Raw genomic sequence first — 20,676 nt, forward strand, 5'->3', positions numbered from 1 at the left:
ATCGCTTATACCTCTGTAAGAATTCCCAGCTAAAACAAAATATTCTTATGGAATTGCACACTTCTCCCTTAGGAGGGCACTCAAGATTTTTAAAAACTTACCACAGGGTTAAGAAGGAATTTTTTTTGGATGGCTTTAAATCAGATATTCAAAAGTTTGTGGCAGAATGTTTGGTTTTCCAACAAAATAAAGTTGAAACAATTAAGACACAAGGTCTATTACAACCTTTATCCATTCCAAGCCAACGCTGGGAGGAGGTTTCAATGGATTTTATCACAGGTTTACCCAAGTCTGAGGGAAAGAGTGTCATCATGGTGGTAGTTGACAGACTTACCAAGTATGCACACTTTTGTGCATTATCACATCCATTTAAAGCCAGTATAGTTTCTACTGCATTTATGGAAACAATTCAAAAGCTACATGGAAACCCAAAGATTATTGTAAGTGACAGAGATCCCATTTTCACTGGAAATTTTTGGACAAAATTATTTTCTTGTCTTGGTACTCAGTTAGCTCATAGCTCATCTTATCATCCTTAATCTGATGGGCAAACTGAGATAGTAAACAAATGTTTGGAAGGATATCTTCTTTGCTTTGTATCTGATAAACAGACACAATGGGTCAAATGGTTGCCTCTGGCTGAATGGTGGTATAACACTTCTTTCCATACATAAAAAAAATGACCCCATTTATGGCACTTTATGGGTATCAACCACCATCCATCACATCATATTTAAAAGAAAATTCTAAGGTTCAGGCAGTGGAACATCACATCGAACATCAACAACAAGTCCTCCAACTCCTAAAGGATAACCTCGCGTTGGCACATAATAGAATGAAACAGCAGGCATATCAACATCGCAGTGAAAGAAGTTTTGATGTAGGTGATTGGGTATTCCTACGGCTACAACCATATAAGCAAATGTCCCTCAAGCAAGCTAAGAAGGATAATAAATTATCACCAAAGTATTATGGTCTGTACAAGGTGTTGCAAAAGATTGGTACTATGGCATACAAATTGGAGCTTCCTGCAGCTTCTCAATTGCACCCAGTTTTCCATGTTTCATGTTTAAAGAAGGTTATAGGCGACAAGCTCCCAGTTCAAACAATATTGCCAGAACTTGATGAGGAAGGAAAAATTATATCGGAACCGGAAGCAGCCACAAAAACAAGAACTTGACATCGACGAAATTGATCAATTTCAGAGTATCTTATCAAGTGGAAGAACTTATCCGCTGAAGATTCCACATGGGAGGATGAGAATTTTATACAGAAGTATTCAGAACTACTCAAGCATTGAGGACAACACTTTTTTGAAGGAGAGGGGCATGTTGGGTCCCTATAATACTAGTGATTACCCCATTACTATTGTAGTTATACCCCTTATTAATTTTGTTGTGCCCCTATTGCCCCCATCTTGTTATTACTGTGCCCCATAGAATCCCTCTATTGTTATTTTTGTGGCTTTATATTATTATTGTTAGGTCGGCTGGGTTATATTGTGACTCCTTAGACTCCTATATAGAAAGGAGGTTTTGTCATTTGAATCATCCAAGAATTGTTTATTTATGTAATGTAAAGGAGGTTTCCCCCTCAAAGAGGCTGAATTCTAAGGCGTTGATCTATCTTTTCTATCTTTATTTGAGCTGGTTTCATAACACACTTTCTCATGCATTCTTCCAATTTCATCGAGCAGACCCTTTAACCAGATTGCTTCTTTACTGGCATCTGAAGCAGCTATATATTCAGCTTCGGTAGTGGACAATGCAACTATTTCTTGAAGCTTTGACATCTAACTAATTGCTCCACCTGCAAGAGTAAAGACATAACCTATAGTAGATCTTATTTTGTCCAAATCACCTGCATAGTCAGCATCTACATATCCGCAGACTGATCCTTCACTACCATTATAGATGATGCAATGGTCACTTGTGCCTCTTAGATATCGAAGCACCCATTTCACTGCTTGCCAATGTTCTTTACCTGGATTTGCTACGAACCTGCTGACAACTCCAACTGCATGTGAAATGTTAGGTCTTGTAGATACCATCGCATACATTAAGTTGCCTACAACATTTGCATATGGTACATGAGACATATACTGCTTTTCTTCATCAGCTCTAGGACTCAAAACCGAAGAAAGCTTAAAATGGGAAGCTAGTGGAACATTAACAGGTTTCACATTGTTCATAGAGACTTTTCAAGTACTTTCTCCACATATTTCTGCTGTGATAACCAAAGCTTACCATTTTTCCTGTCTCTGTGTATCTCCATGCCCAAGATATGTTTTGCTGCTCCAAGATCCTTCATATCAAACGTCCTAGAGAGTTGAGCCTTTAATCTGTTGATCTCTTCCATGCTTTTTCTTGTAATAAGCATATCGTCAACATACAAAGCTAAAATAATGAATATGACATTGAAACTTTTGAAGTATACACAATGATCATACTCACTTCTTATAAAGTTCTGGCTCACCATGAAGGAATCAAATTTCTTGTACCATTGTCTGGGAGACTGCCTCAGACCATACAATGATTTCCTGAGCTTGCAAACTAATCATCTGCTGCGACCTTGTACAAAACCTTCTGGTTGTTCCATATATATCTCTTCATTCAAATCACCATGTAGAAAAGTTGTTTTAACATCTAACTGTTCTAACTCAAGATTAAGCAACGCAGTTAGTGTCAACACAGTACGAATAGAAACAAGTTTTACAACTGGAGAAAAACTCTCATGAAAGTCTATACCTTCAACCTGAGAATACCCTTTTGCTACCAGTCTCGCCTTATACCTTTCGATACTTCCATCAACGTTCCGTTTCAGCTTGAAGACCCATTTTCATCTAACAACACTTCTCCCTTCAGGAAGCTCTATAAGATCCCAGGTATTGTTCTTGGCTAAGGAGTCCATTTCTTCTTCCATAGCCGCTTTCCATTTTTCGCTATCTGTATCATCTACTACTTCCTGATAATAAGAAGGTTCCCCATCTTCAGTAATCAAAGCAAAAGATGAAGCATAATCTTCATACCTTTTAGGAATTTTCCTTTCCCTTGTAGACCTTCTTAGAGCGACTGGTTGCTGAACTGGTTTAGAAACTTGCACTGGTTCAGAAGCTTCAACGGCTTCCTTTGTGTCTTCAACACCTTTTTCTCCAGAAGTCTCTCCTTCCTTTCGACTGTCACTGAAAAGTCTAGCCTCCAACTGAACTTGTTGATTTGGCGATACCTGTCCCTGTTCAATTCTTTCAACAGTTGATTTTAAAAGAGAGGATTCATCAAATGTTACATCTCTACTAATGACTATCTTCCGCAATGTAGGATCCCACAACCTATATCCTTTCACTGCATAGTCATACCCAACAAAGACATAACATTTCGACTTTGGATCTAATTTTGAACGCTGATTTTTCGGAATGAGAGAATAAGCATCACAACCAAATATCCTCAAACGTGAATAGTCACACCATTGACCTGTCCAAACTTCTTCAGGAATTTTACAATCAATTGCTACTGAAGGTGATCTGTTAACTAAATAACAAGCAGTAGACACTGCTTCTGCCCACAACTCCTTTTGCAAGTTAGCATTGCTGATCATGCTTCTGGCTCTTTCCATAAGAGTCCGATTCATACGCTCAGCAATGCCATTTTGCTAAGGAGTATAAACGACAATTTTGTGTCTAACAATTCCCTCATCCTTACAGTATTGTTCAAATTCAGCTGAAGTGAACTCACCACCATTGTCAGTCCTTAAACATTTAATAGATTTGCCTATTATTTTCTATACCATTACTTTAAATTGTTTAAAGACATTTAATACATCAGCTTTCCTTTTTAGCATATAGACCCAAACTTTATGGGAGTAATCATCAATAAACGTTAAAAAATACAGTGCACCTCCATATGACATAACAGGGGATGGCCCCCATAGATCAGAATGAATATAGTCTGAAACATCTTTACTATTATGATTTCCAACTTTAAATCTCTGTTTACACTGTTTTCCATACACACAATGTTTACAGAAATCTAACTTCAAGGATTTCAGACCAGGAAGAGATTTACGTTTCATCAGTATTTGAAGACCTTTCTCGCTCATATGTCCCAATCGCTGATGCCATAGACGAGTACCTGCTTCTTCCTTTTCTAACGCAACCGCTGCTTCACTGACCTGAGTACTTCCTTTTAACCTGTAAAGATTTCCGACTTTTTCTGTCTTCATAACCACAAGGGCTCCTTTAAAGACTTTCAAGACGCCATCCTGAGCTGTAAACTTATATCCATCTGAATACAACACTCCCAAAGAGATTAAATTTTTCTTCAAATCAGGTACATGTTTAACACTAGTTAATGTTCTAACTGTGTTATCATACATCTTAATCCTGATATCTCCCATCCCAACAGTCTGACATGACACATTGTTACCCATAAATACAGAACTACCATTTACATTTTTATACGAAGTGAACCAATTTCTATGTGGGCACATGTGATGCGAAGCACCAGAGTCTAACAACGAGCTATCTAAACCCTGAGAGACATTACATTCAGGGGAAGTTTCATCTATCATACATAATTCTTCAGCAGATAAAACTTCATCTATCATACCTGAATTGACCTGATTTGCTTCCTTCTTCTGGTTTTCTGATTCCTTTTGTTTCCAACAGTCCTTCTTCAAGTGTCCAATTTTATTGCAGTTCCAACATTTTGCCTTACACTTCTTTCCCTTCGATTTCAATCTGGAAGACCCCCTTGGTTTTTCTCCTCTTTCCTTTGAGCGTCCTCTAGCTACCATGGCTTCTAATGCAGCTGTTTCAGTGCTGGATTTCCTTCGTACTTCTTTAGACAGGAGAGCTCCCACGACTGATTCAAACTTCAAAGAATCAACAATGCTCAAGCTGATTGAAGTTACGAAGTGATCCCATGATTCAGGCAGAGAACACAACAAGGTTATGGCTTTATCTTCTTCCTGTATTTTAACTTCCATATCTGTTAATTGACATATTAGTGTATTAAAAACATTCAAATGTTCTACAACGTTTGAACCTTCTTTCATTCGAAGACTATATAACTGTCTTTTCAGATAAATTCTGTTGGTTAATGACTTTGTCATATAGAGTTTTTCGAGTTTTTCCCACAATCCTGAAGCTGTAGTCTCTTCGACAATATTGAAGAGAACTTCATCCGCTAGGCATAACCGGATGGTACTGAGAGCTCGGGCATCCAAGTCCTCCCAATCTGAAGTAGTCATGGTAGCAGGTTTCTTAGTTGCCCCATCCAATGCCTTGTGCAACCCTTGTTGCACAAGCAAATCCCTAACCTTCAGTTTCCAAAGAGCAAAAGTGCTCTTTCCGGTGAATTTCTCCACCTCGAATTTCACATTCGACATCTTGCCCATTTTGTTCTTCTCCTAGGGTTTCAGTCTTCGTTCTTTTCCTAGGGTTTCAGTCTTTGTTCTTTTCCTAGGGTTTCAGTTTTTTCAGCAAAGGTTTATATTTCCTTATTTTCCAATGAAATTTTTTTCCTTCAACTAAAGTGTATATTTCCTTATTTCTCCAAAAAAAAAATTCAATTTAAATAGAGAGACCCTTTTAAAAAAAAACTTCTTTTCTCCTTTCCTTCAATAAAAAAATCTGTGTTCTTTTTCTTCAATTTCACACATTCACCCCTTTATTTAAAAAAAATTTCTGAAACAAGATTTGTCTCAAAACTTAAAAAAAAATACCCGAATTTCTTTTGCTGATCAAAATCCTCTTTTTTGGTTTTCTTCAAGCAACCAACACTGACAGCATGCAGAGAACAGTTTTTCCGGTTTTGCAAGACAGCTTCCTCAGCCACGCAGAGAACAGCTTCACGCTCTAAACCACCCAGCGAATTTGTTCCACGCTTTTCCACACTTCCACGCTCAGCCTTTGACATACGCAGAGACACCAGGTGGATGAGGGTTCTGAACGGGCACAACAGTCAGCGAATGTTTGGCAAATACGCAGGCAAGGGTTTTCTTTGCACGCAGAGGTCACACCTTCCCAGCGTATACCTCACGCAGACTATTGTTTCTTCTCACATAGAAAAACACGCAGCTACAACTGCAGGTAGACTCACACCGGTTTTGGAATCTCACGCAGACAAATTCACGCCGGTTCTGGATTGACTTTTCTTCATGCAGATTCTGGACAGTACGTAGGTTCCAGTCTTCTCCTCAGCCTTCTGACAGGATTTTCCACAGCGCTCTGGTCTTCACACGCTCGCTGGCTCTTCAACCTCACACTCTCTAGCTCTTCAACCTCACGCTCTGATACCAATTGTTGAATGAATATGAAAATAATGAAGAAAAGAAACTAAACTCATTCAGTTATACATTGACCAAGAAAACACCATAACTAACTGGAAACCAAACACACAAATAAACACACAGGATTGACGTGGTAAAACCTCGACAGCGTGTCAAGGAAACATCCACGGGGCAAGGGATTGGAATTTATTAATTGAACAATGATTCTCACTTACATTTCATGGGCATTCACTAGTTTTATATCATCGACCTCCGTTACATAACTGACAATTTGGTATAAAACTGACTAATTACATTTTACCCAAAATTACTAATTCGTTGTCAAACTAACAGATTAATCAAAGAGGGATTCAGTTGATACAAAAATTTCACTTGCTATAGAATCTGTCTTTAAATTTAACTACCGCATATATCCATCTTCACTCCATTCTGATTAAGCAGAGAGGGATCAAAACAAAATTGGGGCTAATTCACATGGTTGAGGTTTGAGTTTGGGGTCGGCAGTGATTAAGTTTGGTTTGAGTTCAAAATTTTCATGACAGGTATGGATGAGGTTAATAATTAAGTATATATATATATATATATATATATAATATTAGTTCTTTGTCACAAGATTCACTGAACGTCAATCTTGAGGTTTGGAATTAGGTGAACTTAAATGTTTTTTCAAGATTTGGCGAACCTCATCGAACTTCATGGTTGTTGACCAAGTCAACAGCTCAACCTCGCAACGTGTATAAACTTTAAAATGACATATAATGTAAAATAGTAAGAAATCAACATCAATAAACATAAAAAATGTTATTGTGGACTTTGAAAATGCAAGGATAGATAATGAGGTTGAGCTTGAGCTGTGACAGGAGGTTACAGATTACAATGTTAAGCTGTTGACTTAGTTTTACAATGTTAAGCTGTTGACTTGGTCAATGAACATGAGGTTCATTGGACCTCAATTTTTTTTTAGATTCACCGAATTCCAAACCACCTCAAGGTTGATGATGTTTTGCGAACCTTGTGACATAGAACTGAACTACTAAATTCTTGGTACTTAAAAGATCTCATTTCATTCAATGCAATAAACAGTTTTTTGCACTCCACTAATTTACCAATTCTTTGATTCCATAGACGAGGAGACCGCTTTAGCTCATTCTACGACTTTGGCAATCTACAAAGTGATCTTTTCTGCTGCTACAGAACCTTTGAGCTGATCCATATAAAACCTTACATTATAAAAGGGTTTTCTTTACATCCATTTGATGTGTTTGTATGTTTTTTTATTATGATAAGCAATTGCTAGAAGTTTCTTCCCCAGTGGAGATAGTCTCATTAACAATGCAACTTGTGAGTGCAATTGGTCATACCGGATTGTCGATCTACAGGGACATTTGTGTTCAGTTTTTGTTTAAACAACCACTTACACCCTCCAGTTTTCCCACCAAACACCAGAAGGGCCAACACCTCGGTGCCATTTTTCATTAGAGATTCTGTCCATGCAAATATTTCCTGAGTTCCTACAAATGGATTACCTACACTTGGGCAACTGCAGAGCATGGCACGCATGAGAAACTTTTTTCCATTCATGTAGCCCGAATCTGCTTCATGTTTTCAATCTATTCATTAGTCTGAAGGCACATCTCCTTTAAGAGTTTGAGATTTTTCCTCCATGGAATTTTTTAATGGCTTACACCTTTCCATGTTTATTCTAAACTTCTCGAGAATATCCTCAGGATATTTTATCCGATTTAAGTAGATCATTTTTCTTGCTCTGTACCTATACGCTGATAACAGGACAATATTGAGTTTTTGCACAATCCACCCTGTCTCTGAAATTTTTATGCCAAAGACAATAATGGATTTGCTCTCAATCTACCAATTACTATTCAGGGGATGGGTTAGCTTTTTGCTTGTTAGCGGCTTCCTATTTTAACTTAAGGTAGCTTTTCGCTTGTTAGCGGGTTCCTATTTCAACTTAAGGTGGATGATGATCTGTTGACTTTTTATTTTATTTTCTTAATTGACGGTCTAGATTGATTCTCAAGGGAATATGATCAACATATGCTTTGTCTAGATGCTTATCAACGGTTCTAGTGTGTTCGAGAATTTGTTAGGTTGCATTGACTTTTAATAAATTTGAAAAATTTGATGTCACCCCACCAATTTCTTAGGGATTTTCAAAGCATACCTAATTTTAGAAAAACTGCCTTCTATCTTGGTTGTAAAAGATAGAAACTCTTCAATACTTCTGTTTTTTTATCAAGACCCCAGACTCTTAAAGGTTAGGTAAAATCAAAGTTAATAATAATATTTTTGTTGCAATAGTTTTTTTTGTTATATGTTTATCAATGATAGATACAAATGAAGCCTTATGCTATATCAACCACATTAATATTTTTAATGTGGTTGTACTAGTTATAGTACTTATCTTCAGATTGAATATAAATTTACTATAGATTCATTTCCATTTGGAATATATTCAATGTTCCAACAAGTTTTTGGAACGGGGAGATGCGGGAATGAGTAGGAGATACATAGAGGACCTTTTCAGAGCACTCCTAAATCTTAGGGAAATTTAAAGGAAATGAGAATCATGGGAACATTGAAGGGTATATATATATATGGAATGGGGACATGCGGGAATGGGGAACATAGAGGACCTTTATTTAGAATATATTTAATGTTCCAACAAGTTTTTGGAACGGAGAGATGCGGGAATGAGTAGGAGATACATAGAGGACCTTGTCAGAGCACTCCTAAATCTTAGGGAAATTTAGAGGAAATGAGAATCATGGGAACATTGAAGGGTATATATATATATATTCGAAATCAATAATTGAATATATTGATCAATACATTATAAATGATTCAATGAAATAGAAATAATAAAATATTGCATGCACTGATTTAAATTCATCATTGATCATTCTAGAATCTATATTGATTTAAATTCATCATCTATTACTCTATAATCTAATTACTATTAAGCAAAATAGTATATACTAAAGTCTGAAAATTGAAGTAGATATATATATATATATATATATATATATATATATTCGAAATAAATAATTGAATACGTTGATCAATACATTATAAATGATTCAATGAAATAGAAATAATAAAATATTGCATGCATTGATTTAAATTCATCATTGATCATTCTAGAATCTATATTGATTTAAATTCATCATCTATTACTCTATAATTTGATTACTATTAAGCAAAATAGTATATACTAAAGTCTGAAAATTGAAGTAGTAAATTATAATTAGTAAACCTAAAAAATAATAAAAAGTGATGAATCAAAAACTCAGTATGAGGTCATCAATATCTAGAGTCAAGATTCAAAAGTTAAAACTGAAAATGAATAATGGACAATGAATCAACATTATCATAACTAGATTGGACATCCAACTCGTTGACCCAAAAACTTGGAACTAGAAAAAAATTGAACCAAAAAATACAATAAATATCCAAAATTGGGAAAAATATATATAAATATTCATGTGCATCTATATTAATATTAATCATTATATACATAGCAATGATGCATATAACTAAACTCGCACCAAGTGCAGTCCATCTTAAAACTAAAAATATATCAACATAGAGGCTCTTGATGGCCTCTATACAAAAGAAACCATGCTACAATTGATAACTACATATCATCAAAGTCATTTTCTATATTGAGATCATCATCATCAGTACCACCCTCTAAGCAGTTGAATAGGTTAAATTTTTTTTTGACATGTCAATTCAAGATTTTGTTTGAGCGATGGGTACATTTTTACTAGGGTTATGACATAAGAATTGAACAATCAATGCCACAAACATTGAGGTACATATAGAGATTGGTGCTTTTGATTAAATGCTAGTTCTATACTCTCATACATGATAGAATCTAGTGGAAACATTGCAATCCTCGTAATCCTAAAATCCCAGAAAATGTTAAAGTCTAGTAGATTTTGAGTGGGATCTAAAATTCTATTTTTTCCATATGAAATCCAATCAGTGTTGGACATTGGATAAACCAACGCTCTCTTTGTGTTACACAACATGGGCTATCTGCTTCTCGTGGATCCTTATCTCAGGTGATGTAATAGTTGACTAACACTTGCGGGTTTTGGTTTAATGAAATTCGTGATTCCCAACAAGTTGTATCATAACATAGATTGTGAGTTTAATACAAACTTGACTCATGTTGAGGGGGAGATTGTTGGACATTGGATAAACTAGTGCTCTTCGTGTGTTTTACGACATGGAAAAATTGTCTCCTTTGGATCCTTATCTTTGGTGATGCGGTGATTGACTAACACCAGCAAGTTTGGTCTAATGACAATTGTGATTCCCAACGATGAGGTTATAACCACTCACAAACATCATGAAACAATTAATAGTAACGGTTAAAAATTTAATTAAAAATGGCATTCTCCTTTATGTAAAAAGATGGAAATGAAAGATAAAGGACGGTGCCATTTTTATTTTAAAAATTTGACATTACCATTAATTACATAGAATTAATAAGACTCTAGGGTAGAAATGAAAAATAAAAGAGAATGTCACTTTTACTTTAAGAATTTAACATTACCATTAATCACATAGCATTAGTAGGGCCCTAGGGTTGAATATTAGGCCTCCCTATTCATAACTTATTAATTTTAGGAAAACTTTGGGGGATGTCTAGATGTCCCACTTTAGAGAAGGAGGGGGCGGGGGGCGCTCTCACAAGCACCCTTTTTGGGGAAACACAACCCCCACATTGAGAAAATGTTTCCCAGAGTTTCCCCAAAGGGGGGGGGGGGTTGTAGGGAAACATTTCCTTGGGCATCCCCACATCTTGAGAGTGAGAAATACAAGGAGTACACCCCACGCTTCAGAGGACACATTCGTGTGGAACACTGGAAATATTAAACATTGAAAATGATAGAAAATAAACTTACTAGTTTTTTATTAAGTATTGAAAATGATAGAGAAGAAACTAATGTACTAACTTTTTATTGTTTGAAAAATATCATTCTTTTGATGAAATTAACATTATTCAGTGGTATTTTTCACTCCATTAGCTCATCAACTCTTTTATTCCACTCATTTCCCCCTTACTTCAAAACCTTTGAGTTGATTCATATAATTTTTTTTTTTTTTTTAACCTTGTGTAAAAGGTTTGTCTTTACTTGCATTTGATGCATTTCTATGTTTTTTACTAGGTTGCATTAACTAGGTTTGTCTTCACATCAATTAAATTGATGTATTTTGAGAAGAACTTGATTAAATGTCTTTTCTCACCATTCGAGGGAAAGTCTCACAAAAGTCGACAAATGCAGCTTGAGTACAAGTCATACCTGATATTGATCTATAATGATATTTGCCTTAAGTGCTAGTTAAAGCAACCACTTACATCTTTTAATTTTCTTTCTAATAGCCATTGCTTAAGAGCCATCATTCAATAGAGAGTCATATTGTCTATACAATGCTTCCTACCACTTTCTTGTATGAGGATTCCTCAATGCTTCTAAAGTTTTGTGGTTTAGTTGTGGAAGTCACTTTTGTTGTAAAACTTAGACCACTGCCACAACCACTATGATAATATGTCAATATTATTTCTTGTCAGGTTGTTCTATTATGAAACCAACCAATAAATAAGTGGTAACAATAAAGAGAGAGAGAGAGAGAGAGAGAGCACGAGTCAACATAGGAGATGTCGAATAACAACTTTAATTTTACCCACATAAAACTACAAACACAAATACAACAAATTGCAATGATTTTAGTAATAATTATAATTGCACAAGTTATGATTGTATTTTAGTAATGAGGCTTTTGGAAATGAAATTTAATTGTACAAATTGTTGCACTTTTAAAACTCCCTCATTAAAACCTTGTAAAAGTAAGTAATTTAATTCCTTGTTATGATTTTATTTGATTGATTTTTCCATTTTTTTTAAGATATCCAATGTGTATCTATGTGTTTCCTTTGTCAAAAGATTAACTTAAACATGCCTTTTTTAACTACCCTGGTGGCAATTAGACAAAATAATTTTTGAGCTGTCTTTAGTGCCACTTTTTGGACTTTCCAGTGCCATAATCCAGGGAAATTTTTTGAGATGAAATCTTTATGTGTTATTTAAGTTGGTTTTTTGATTGTATAAATAGATTCGGCACCTTGAAAAACCCCTAGGGCACTTCTATTGTGCAGGGGTTACCCATCAAACTTGTGATTTCAATAAATTCCTGCTGAATTTTAGAGAAATTAGACTGGAAAAACCAACCAAAAGGGCTTCCAAAAAGACTCACTAAAGACAAATCGAGTTTTTTTATAGTTCTCATAGATTTAGTGTTTCATATTTTTTGTGACTAGGTGGATTTAGAAAACTCTAAAACCTTTCGAAGAATCGTGGGATTGGGAGCATAGCCATTATCTTGGTGGAATAACTATTTGCTCTGAAACGGTGCATTTTAGTTAATTTTTACTTTAGGCTTCTATGTATCTATATCTTGGGTCATTATTCATGGTGTTTATGCAACATGCTTCCATGTGTATGCATCCTCCATCCTTTATGAATCAAAACTATGTATCACATGGATGTACAACTCATAGGTTCTATGGTGTGATGTATTAATCTTGGTAATTAATTTTTGTTAATTTTTAATGTACTTTGGACAAGTGGTTTCCCATGGGTTAGTCTCTACCTAGGGAAAAGTGTCCAAAATAATTCTTTTCCTAAGTGTGACTTTATAAAATGAAAGTGACTTTATAAGTGGTAAAGTTAGTGTTAAATTATAAAGTGAAAAATGACTTTAGGCATAAAGTACAATGTGGGTACTTTATTTAATGGGCTAGTTAAAAAATAGAAAATGAGAATTAAATGCACATTTATTCTCATCCCTTGATCTAAATGAATCTAAGCCATTAGATCTTAGGGTTGCCCAAAAGTCATTTAGGGAAATAAAAGGGGAAAAAGAAAAGAGAGACTACATTTATTCTTCATGAACAGATTGGAGAAATGAGGCTGAGAGCTGGAGAAAGGTTCTGAAGGAAAAATTTGTTGCAGCAAGCTGAAGGAGTGATTTCTAGGCAAAGCTGGGCATGGAAATCAAGGCTTAAAAGACAACAGAAGGTACAGTTCGAACAACATTGAATGCTGTGAGTTGCAGACTATTCGAGAGAAGTTGTTGAAAAAAATTTCGTACAGTCCGTACGACACAATCCATACAATTATATCCGTACAATAAATATTTTCAACTTCAAGTGGGCATGGAAATCGAGGCAAAGTGGGCACGGTTTTGAAGGAGTTTTGGGCTGAAGAGATGAGTTGTATGTTTCTATTTTGTTTTGTCTGCAAATGTATTTTTCCTGAACTTGAAAGATAAATAAATTTGAAGAGCTCTCTAACAGGTTTTCCCCGGAGAAGATTGAAGGGGTTTTGCGTGGGTCTAAGTTGACTAAAAATCTATGTATTTTTATGTGTATTGCTAGTTTGGTTATGTCCACATTTATTTTCAGCATTTGTTGATAGTCCCATGTGTTTTAATCCGAAAATTTCATTTCCAGAATTCTATATGTTGAATGTATGTTTATGGGAAAGGGTGTTTAACTGAATGGGAGTGATAAGGTGAAATTAAAACCGGGTTGCGATTGTTGGAAACTTTTTTTTAGTCATCAAATTTCAACATGGTATTAGAGTTACAGGTTGAAAATTACAGTTTTAACAATAGACAGTAGTTTGGGACAACAAATATTGGTTTGGACAACAAATTGAATTTTTGGGCAACAAAATGATATTTTGGGACAACAAGGTGAAATTTCACACAGACTGAACTTTTGGGATAAGAAGGTGTGATGGAAAGTTCATTTCTCCATTTTCTTGGTTTTGTAAATTTTGGACAACAACCATGGCCATGTTCTTAAGGATAGAGGAAATACTAAATGGGATATCCAACTATGCTGTTTGGAAGGACATAATTCAGGCAGTGTTTGAGAAGGCAATAATTTGGGACGTAGTGCAGCAAGTGGTTGTACCTCCTCCTATTGCAGATGAACTTGCGGAATTCACAAAAAATAATGCAAAAGCAAAAATGATTTTGATGGACAGTTTGAAGGATCATGTGGTTCCTCAAGTGAGAGGAAACACATATGCATATCATATGTGGACAAATCTAACCACTCTCTGTTAGAGTACCAATGAGAGCAGGAATATGGTACTCAAAGAATAATTGAAGAACATCAGGATGACAAAGTTTGAAAGTGTAGTTCATTATCTTGGCAGGGTCAAACAGGTAGGTGATGATTTCACTGTTATTGGTGAGACAATTGTACCCACAGAGTTAGTCAGGATCGCTATAGCGGGACTTCCTAAGTCTTGAGAGGTCTTTGGAGATGTTGTTACATCTAGGGAGAATCTTCTCGATTGGGATAGATTCTGGGATGATTGTGTGCAACATGAGATATAGAAGACTGATAGTGGTGGGGTGAAGATAGAAAATGAGGATGTAGCCTTGACAGCTAGCGGGAAGAACAAAGGGAAGGCCAAGAAAGGGGCCTCATCAGATGGGGCTAAGGGAAAGGAGAAGAAGAAGAAGAAAGATACGGATATGTCCAAAGTCAAATGTTGGGTATGTCAGAAGATGGGACACTTTGCTGTTACGTGTCCTGAGAGGAAGAACAAGGGGAAGAAGGGTACTGCAACTTCAGCAGAGGTGGAGAAATTTGCTTCATAGTTTGACTAGAACTTTGAATTTATTACTTCTACATCTAGTAGGAGTACATCACCCGATGTGTGGTACATAGACAATGGGGCTTCCCGCCATATGATAGGTGCACGAGGGTTCTTTTTAGAGCTTGTAGAGAGGGCACTTGATGTTGAGATTGTACTAGGAGATGACCACAGTTTGAGAGCTGTTAGTGTGGGGACTGTGACCTTTGAGAGGGAGTCTTTGTCTCTTGGGAAGGTCATGGATGTTTTGTATGTTCCGGGGATGAAGAAGAACTTGATTTCAGTGTCTGTTATGGAGGAGAAGGGGTTTGACGTCGCCTTCTCAGGAGGGCAGGTATTGATGCATCCTAGGGGATCTTCCATCACTTCGACCACAGTGATTGGAGTCCGCTTTGGGAAACTATACAGGTTCAATTTTCAATCGACAGGAGCATTGGTGAGTAGCACATCTTGTAGCACTCACACTAGTACCACCAACAATAGAGACTTGTGCGAATTATGGCACTGGAGGATGGCACATATGCATCATGGAGCTTTGAGAGTACTGAGGGAGATCACTATTGGAGTTCCTGATTCTAGTGTCTAGCATTATGAGGTCTACAGAGGGTGTGCTTTGGGAAAGTACACCAAGTTACCATTCCCAGCGAGCGACAACAGATATATAGGTATACTAGACTTGATTCATACTGATGTTAGTGGCCGTATGTATCATGTGTCTTTGGGTGGCTATGAGTATTATGTTATATTCATTGATGACTACTCTAAGAGGACTTGGATATATTTCCTAAAGACCAAGGGTGAGGTCTTCAGTCACTTTTAAGAGTTCAAAGCTCTTGTGGAAAAGTAGACAGGTATGAAGATTCGGGTCTTGAGGTCAGAGAATGGTGGTGAGTACACCGATGGTGGATTTTATGACTTCTGTGCACAGGAGGGCATTAAGGGAGAGTTCACGGTTCCTTACAACCCCCAACAGAATGGGGTGTCTGAAAGGAAGAACAAAGCTATTGTTGGGGTTGCTAGAGCGATGATTCATGATTAGGGGTTGCCTTTGTTTTTGTGGGCTGAGGCCTGCAATACTGTTGTTTATCTTCAGAACAGGAGTCCTCATAGAGTATTGGGGAATATGACTCCGGAGGAGGCTTTCACTAGAGAGAAGCCTCATGTGGCACATATTCTTATATCCCCAAGGAGCAGAGGATGAATATGGAAGCCATGGCAGAGAAGGGTATCTTTATGGGTTACAACGAGACTTCGAAGGCCTATCGGACCTTCATTCCTTCTAAACGGAGAGTGGTGATTAGGAGGGATGTGAAGTTCGAGGAGGAGACGACCTATCAGAGATCACGAGAGTATGATGAGAGAGAGTCACAGACTTCTTCTCAGCAGGTTGGTTAGGGACACGGAGTAGGACCTCAGGGTTTTAGATCGACTGGTACAGGAAGTACTTTAGTGTCAGTGACATTTGGGGCACCAATGACGAGTTCACCGAGCACTTCTTTAGGGAGTCCACTGGTACAAAGTTCACTTGGAACTTCAGCTGACACAGGCACAAGTGCCAGTACATGTTCTTTGAGGATAGGTGCTGATATAGTTGGCAGACCTTTAGGTTCACCAGACTTGGGGGCATAGGATGAGGTTCCTTATGGGGAAGCTTCTTCAGAGAAGAGGAGGCCCAAGTGGCTTCAAGACACCTTGAAGGAAGCAGAGTCCGTTGGTCCTTCGAAGAGGGTGAACAGGGAGAGTGTGCCACCTTAGAAGTTTTGTAGTTATGTAGCAAAGGCTACCAACATTGTTGACTCTGAGCCTACTAGCTATGAGGAGGCTGCCAGCTAAGAGGTATGGAGAGAGGCTATGGTGGAGGATTATGCCTCTATCATTAAGAACAATGTCTGGGAAGTGGTGCCTAGGCTTGAGGGAAAGTCAGTTGTGACTTCCAGGTGGCTCTACAAGATCAAGCATGCTACAGATGGCAACATTGAGAAGTTCAAGGCGAGGTTTGTGGCTAGAGGGTTCTCATAGATAGAGGGAGTTGACTATGATGAGACCTTCACTCCTGTAGCTCGGTACACTTCTATTCGGTCCCTTATTTCTATTGTTGTAGAAATGGGTTGGCAGATCCATCAGATGGATGTGAAGACCACATTTTTGAACGAAGTTATAGAGGAAGAGGTGTATATTGAGCAGCGACATGGCTTTGAGGTACTTGGGCAAGAGACCCATGTATGTCGGTTGAGGTGAGCATGCTATGGACTTAAACAAGCTATGGGAGCTTGGTATTCGAGGATTGATACTTATTTGCAGTAGATGGGTTTCACGAAGAGTGATGCAGATCCGAACCTATACTACATTGTTGTAGGGGATGATCCGCTCATTCTTGTGTTGTATGTTGATGACTTGTTCATTATTGGGGCAAAGATACTAATTAGTGGTTGCAAGGAGGATCTTGCTATGGAGTTCGATATGAAGGACATTGGGTTGATGCATTACTTTTTGGGGCTTGAGGTGTGGTAGGAGGAGGGGCATATCTTTTTGGGGCAGGGGAAATATGCTATGGATGTGTTGAGCATATTTCACATGGCAGACTGTAGACCCATGTCTACACCTATGATCACCAACTGGAAGAAGCTTCATGCTTCAGATTTTAGTTTGGTGGATCCCACATTGTATAGGCAGCTTATTGGGTCCTTGATGTATATGGTCAAAACTAGGGCATATATATGCTTTGCAGTGAAGACACTTAGCCAATTCATGGTTGAGCCCAGGAAGATGCACTGGGTAGCTGCAAAGCACATTCTTTGCTACATGTAGGGGACTGTTGATTATGGTATGGACTATAGGTGGGGAGATGGAGTGAGGTTGGTAGGTTACACAGATTCAGATTGGGTAGGTTGTGTTTCTGATAGGAAAACCACTTCAGGGTGTTACTTCAGATTGGGTTCGGCAGTTGTGTCGTGGTTCAGTCGAAAGAAAAGTAAGTTGCTTTGAGCTATTCTGAGGCTGAGTATATGGATGCTAGTCAGGCTAGTTGTAAGGCCATTTGGCTTTGCAAGCTGTTGTATGGCCTATTTGATCAAGAGTTGAGACCGACGATTATTCACTGTGATAATCAGAGTTGCATTAAACTCACGGAGAATCCAGTGTTTCATGACAGGCTAAAACACATTGACATCATATATCATTTCATTAGGGACTATGTTTAGAAGGGGGTAGTGAAGCTGGAGTATATATCAACAGATGAGCAGGTGACCGATGTTCTCACGAACTCATTGCCAAGAGGCAAGCATGTCCATTTCAAGGACAAAATGGGTGTGGTGAGAAACACTTTCCTCGGTAAGAGGGAGTGTTGATTTTTAATGTACCTTGGACAAGTGGTTTCCCATGGGTTAGTCTCTACCTAGGGAAAAGTGTCCAAAATAATTCTTTTCCTAAGTGTGACTTTATAAAGTGAAAGTGACTTTATAAGTGGTAAATTCAATGTTAAATTATAAAGTGAAAAGTGACTTTAGACATAAAATACAATGTGGGTACTTTATTTAATGGGTGAGTTAAAAAATAGAAAATGAGAATTAAATGCACATTTATTCTCATCCCTTGATCTAAATGAATCTGAGCCATTAGATCTTAGGGTTGCCTAAAAGTCATTTAGGGAAACAAAAAAGGGAAATGAAAAGAGAGACTACATTCATTCTTCATGAGTAGATTGGAGAAAGGAGGCTGAGAGCTGGAGAAAAGTTATGAAGGAGAAATTTGTTGCAGCAAGCTAAAGGAGTGATTTCTGGGCAAAGCTGGGCATGGAAATCAAGGCTCAGAAGATAACATAAGGTACAGTATGAACATCATTGAATGTTGTGAGATGCATGCCATTCGAGATAAGTTATTGAAAAAAAATACTGTACAGTTTGTACAATTGTCTCCGTAGAGTACATATTTTCAGCTTCAATTGGGCACATAAATTGAGGCAAAGTGGGCACGGTTTTCAAGGAGTTTTGGGCTGAAGAGATAAGTTGTATTTTGTTGTTTTGTTTTGTCTGCAAATGTATTTTTCCTGAACTTGAAAGATAAATAAATTTGAAGAGCTCTCTAACAGGTTTTCCTCGGAGAAGATTGAAGGGGTTTTGCGTGGGTCTAAGTTGACCAAAAATCTGTGTGTATTTTTATGTGTATTGTTGGTCTGGTTATGTCCATATTTATTTTCAACATGTGTTGACAATCCCATGTGTTTTAATATGAAAATTTCATTTCCAAAATTCTATATGTTGAATGTATGTTAATGGGAAAGGGCATTTAACTAAATAGGAGTGATAAGATAAAATTAACTTGGGTTGGGATTGTTGGAAACTTTTTTTTGGTCATCAAATTTCAACAATTTTGGCACATGCAACTTGAGTTTTCTTGCTTTCATACCTTTTTTTGGTATTTTTCTATCAACACATCTCTAATCAACACTTCTTGCTTCTACCTTGCCAATTCGATTAAGTAAACACCATATGCCACATCCATACTCAATTACTTATTCATTTATTAGATTTCCAGTAGTTTGTTCCTTTGCCGACTTATTAATATTCAAAGCACAAATATTACATGGTTGGAATTTCTTATACTTAGGCAAATTCTTAGAATTTGGGTTTTCAACATCAAGTCCACTTCTTGCAAAATCTGATGCAGGAGCATCTGGTCGACAGGGCACAGACCGAGGAGAGGCAGAACAGGTTTCTGAAGAAGATTGGGAGAAGTGAATATTTCTACAGAAGGACAACAAGACTGTCTTAGTTTTTTTTTTCATTATTATCTTTTTTTTGTTCTTTAAGGATTGGACTACAGCATTTAGTTTCTTAGCTTAAATGACTTGTTAACTTGTTTCTGTTTCAGTTGTAATAACAGGTCCTAACTATAATTGTTAAGGACTTGTAGTTATAGGTTTTGAATTAAGATTATTAGAGAATTAGACAAAAGACCATAAATCATGGTAAAGCATCAAACCCTTACGAGACAGCAAGCACAGATAAACTAATAATAGCCAAATCATGTAACTGAAGTAACTGTCAGGTAACTGTAATCTGGAACTAACTACCAGTTACCTAACCACTGAGTTATGGTATAAGAAGGGAGGGAAAATACATGTAAAAGGTTCTGGAGTGCGACATTGAAATAAGAGAAATAACATAATACTATTCTTTTTCCTTCATATATATTATTCAGTGCATCCTAACTAACTTACAGATTGTGATTTTATGTCCTCAAAACATATCTTACATCTACAGAAATTCTTATCAATGCATCTATTATGAATGCGAACCGTGACAGAGTTTCACACAGCATCCACGCACAAAACATCTAATTCCATTTACTGTTTACATCCATCCATTGCAAAGTAACATTGTAACCAAATTTCATTAAGTCGAGAGGAAAACGCATGCATACATAAAGTTCTGTTCATTACAATAAATTGCAGGTCAAACAGTGACAGGGTAACTCCAAGTACAAGCGTCTCACAACCAGCCGAAGCGAAGTCAAGCGAAGAACAAAAGGAGTCGAGCAATCAAGCAAGAAGAGCCACGGTCCTCAAACCACAGGTAAGCAACCACACCGAAGTCCAAAAAGGAATTATTACATTAGCTGTGTAAAAAAAATTATTATCCAGACATAACATTGCCAACGGCCAAGCAAGCGAGAGCTCACA

Source organism: Pinus tabuliformis, chromosome 7 (assembly GCF_031772625.1).
Source record: "Pinus tabuliformis cultivar Carrire ecotype Pingquan chromosome 7, CPIR1, whole genome shotgun sequence".
Taxonomy (NCBI): domain Eukaryota; kingdom Viridiplantae; phylum Streptophyta; class Pinopsida; order Pinales; family Pinaceae; genus Pinus; species Pinus tabuliformis.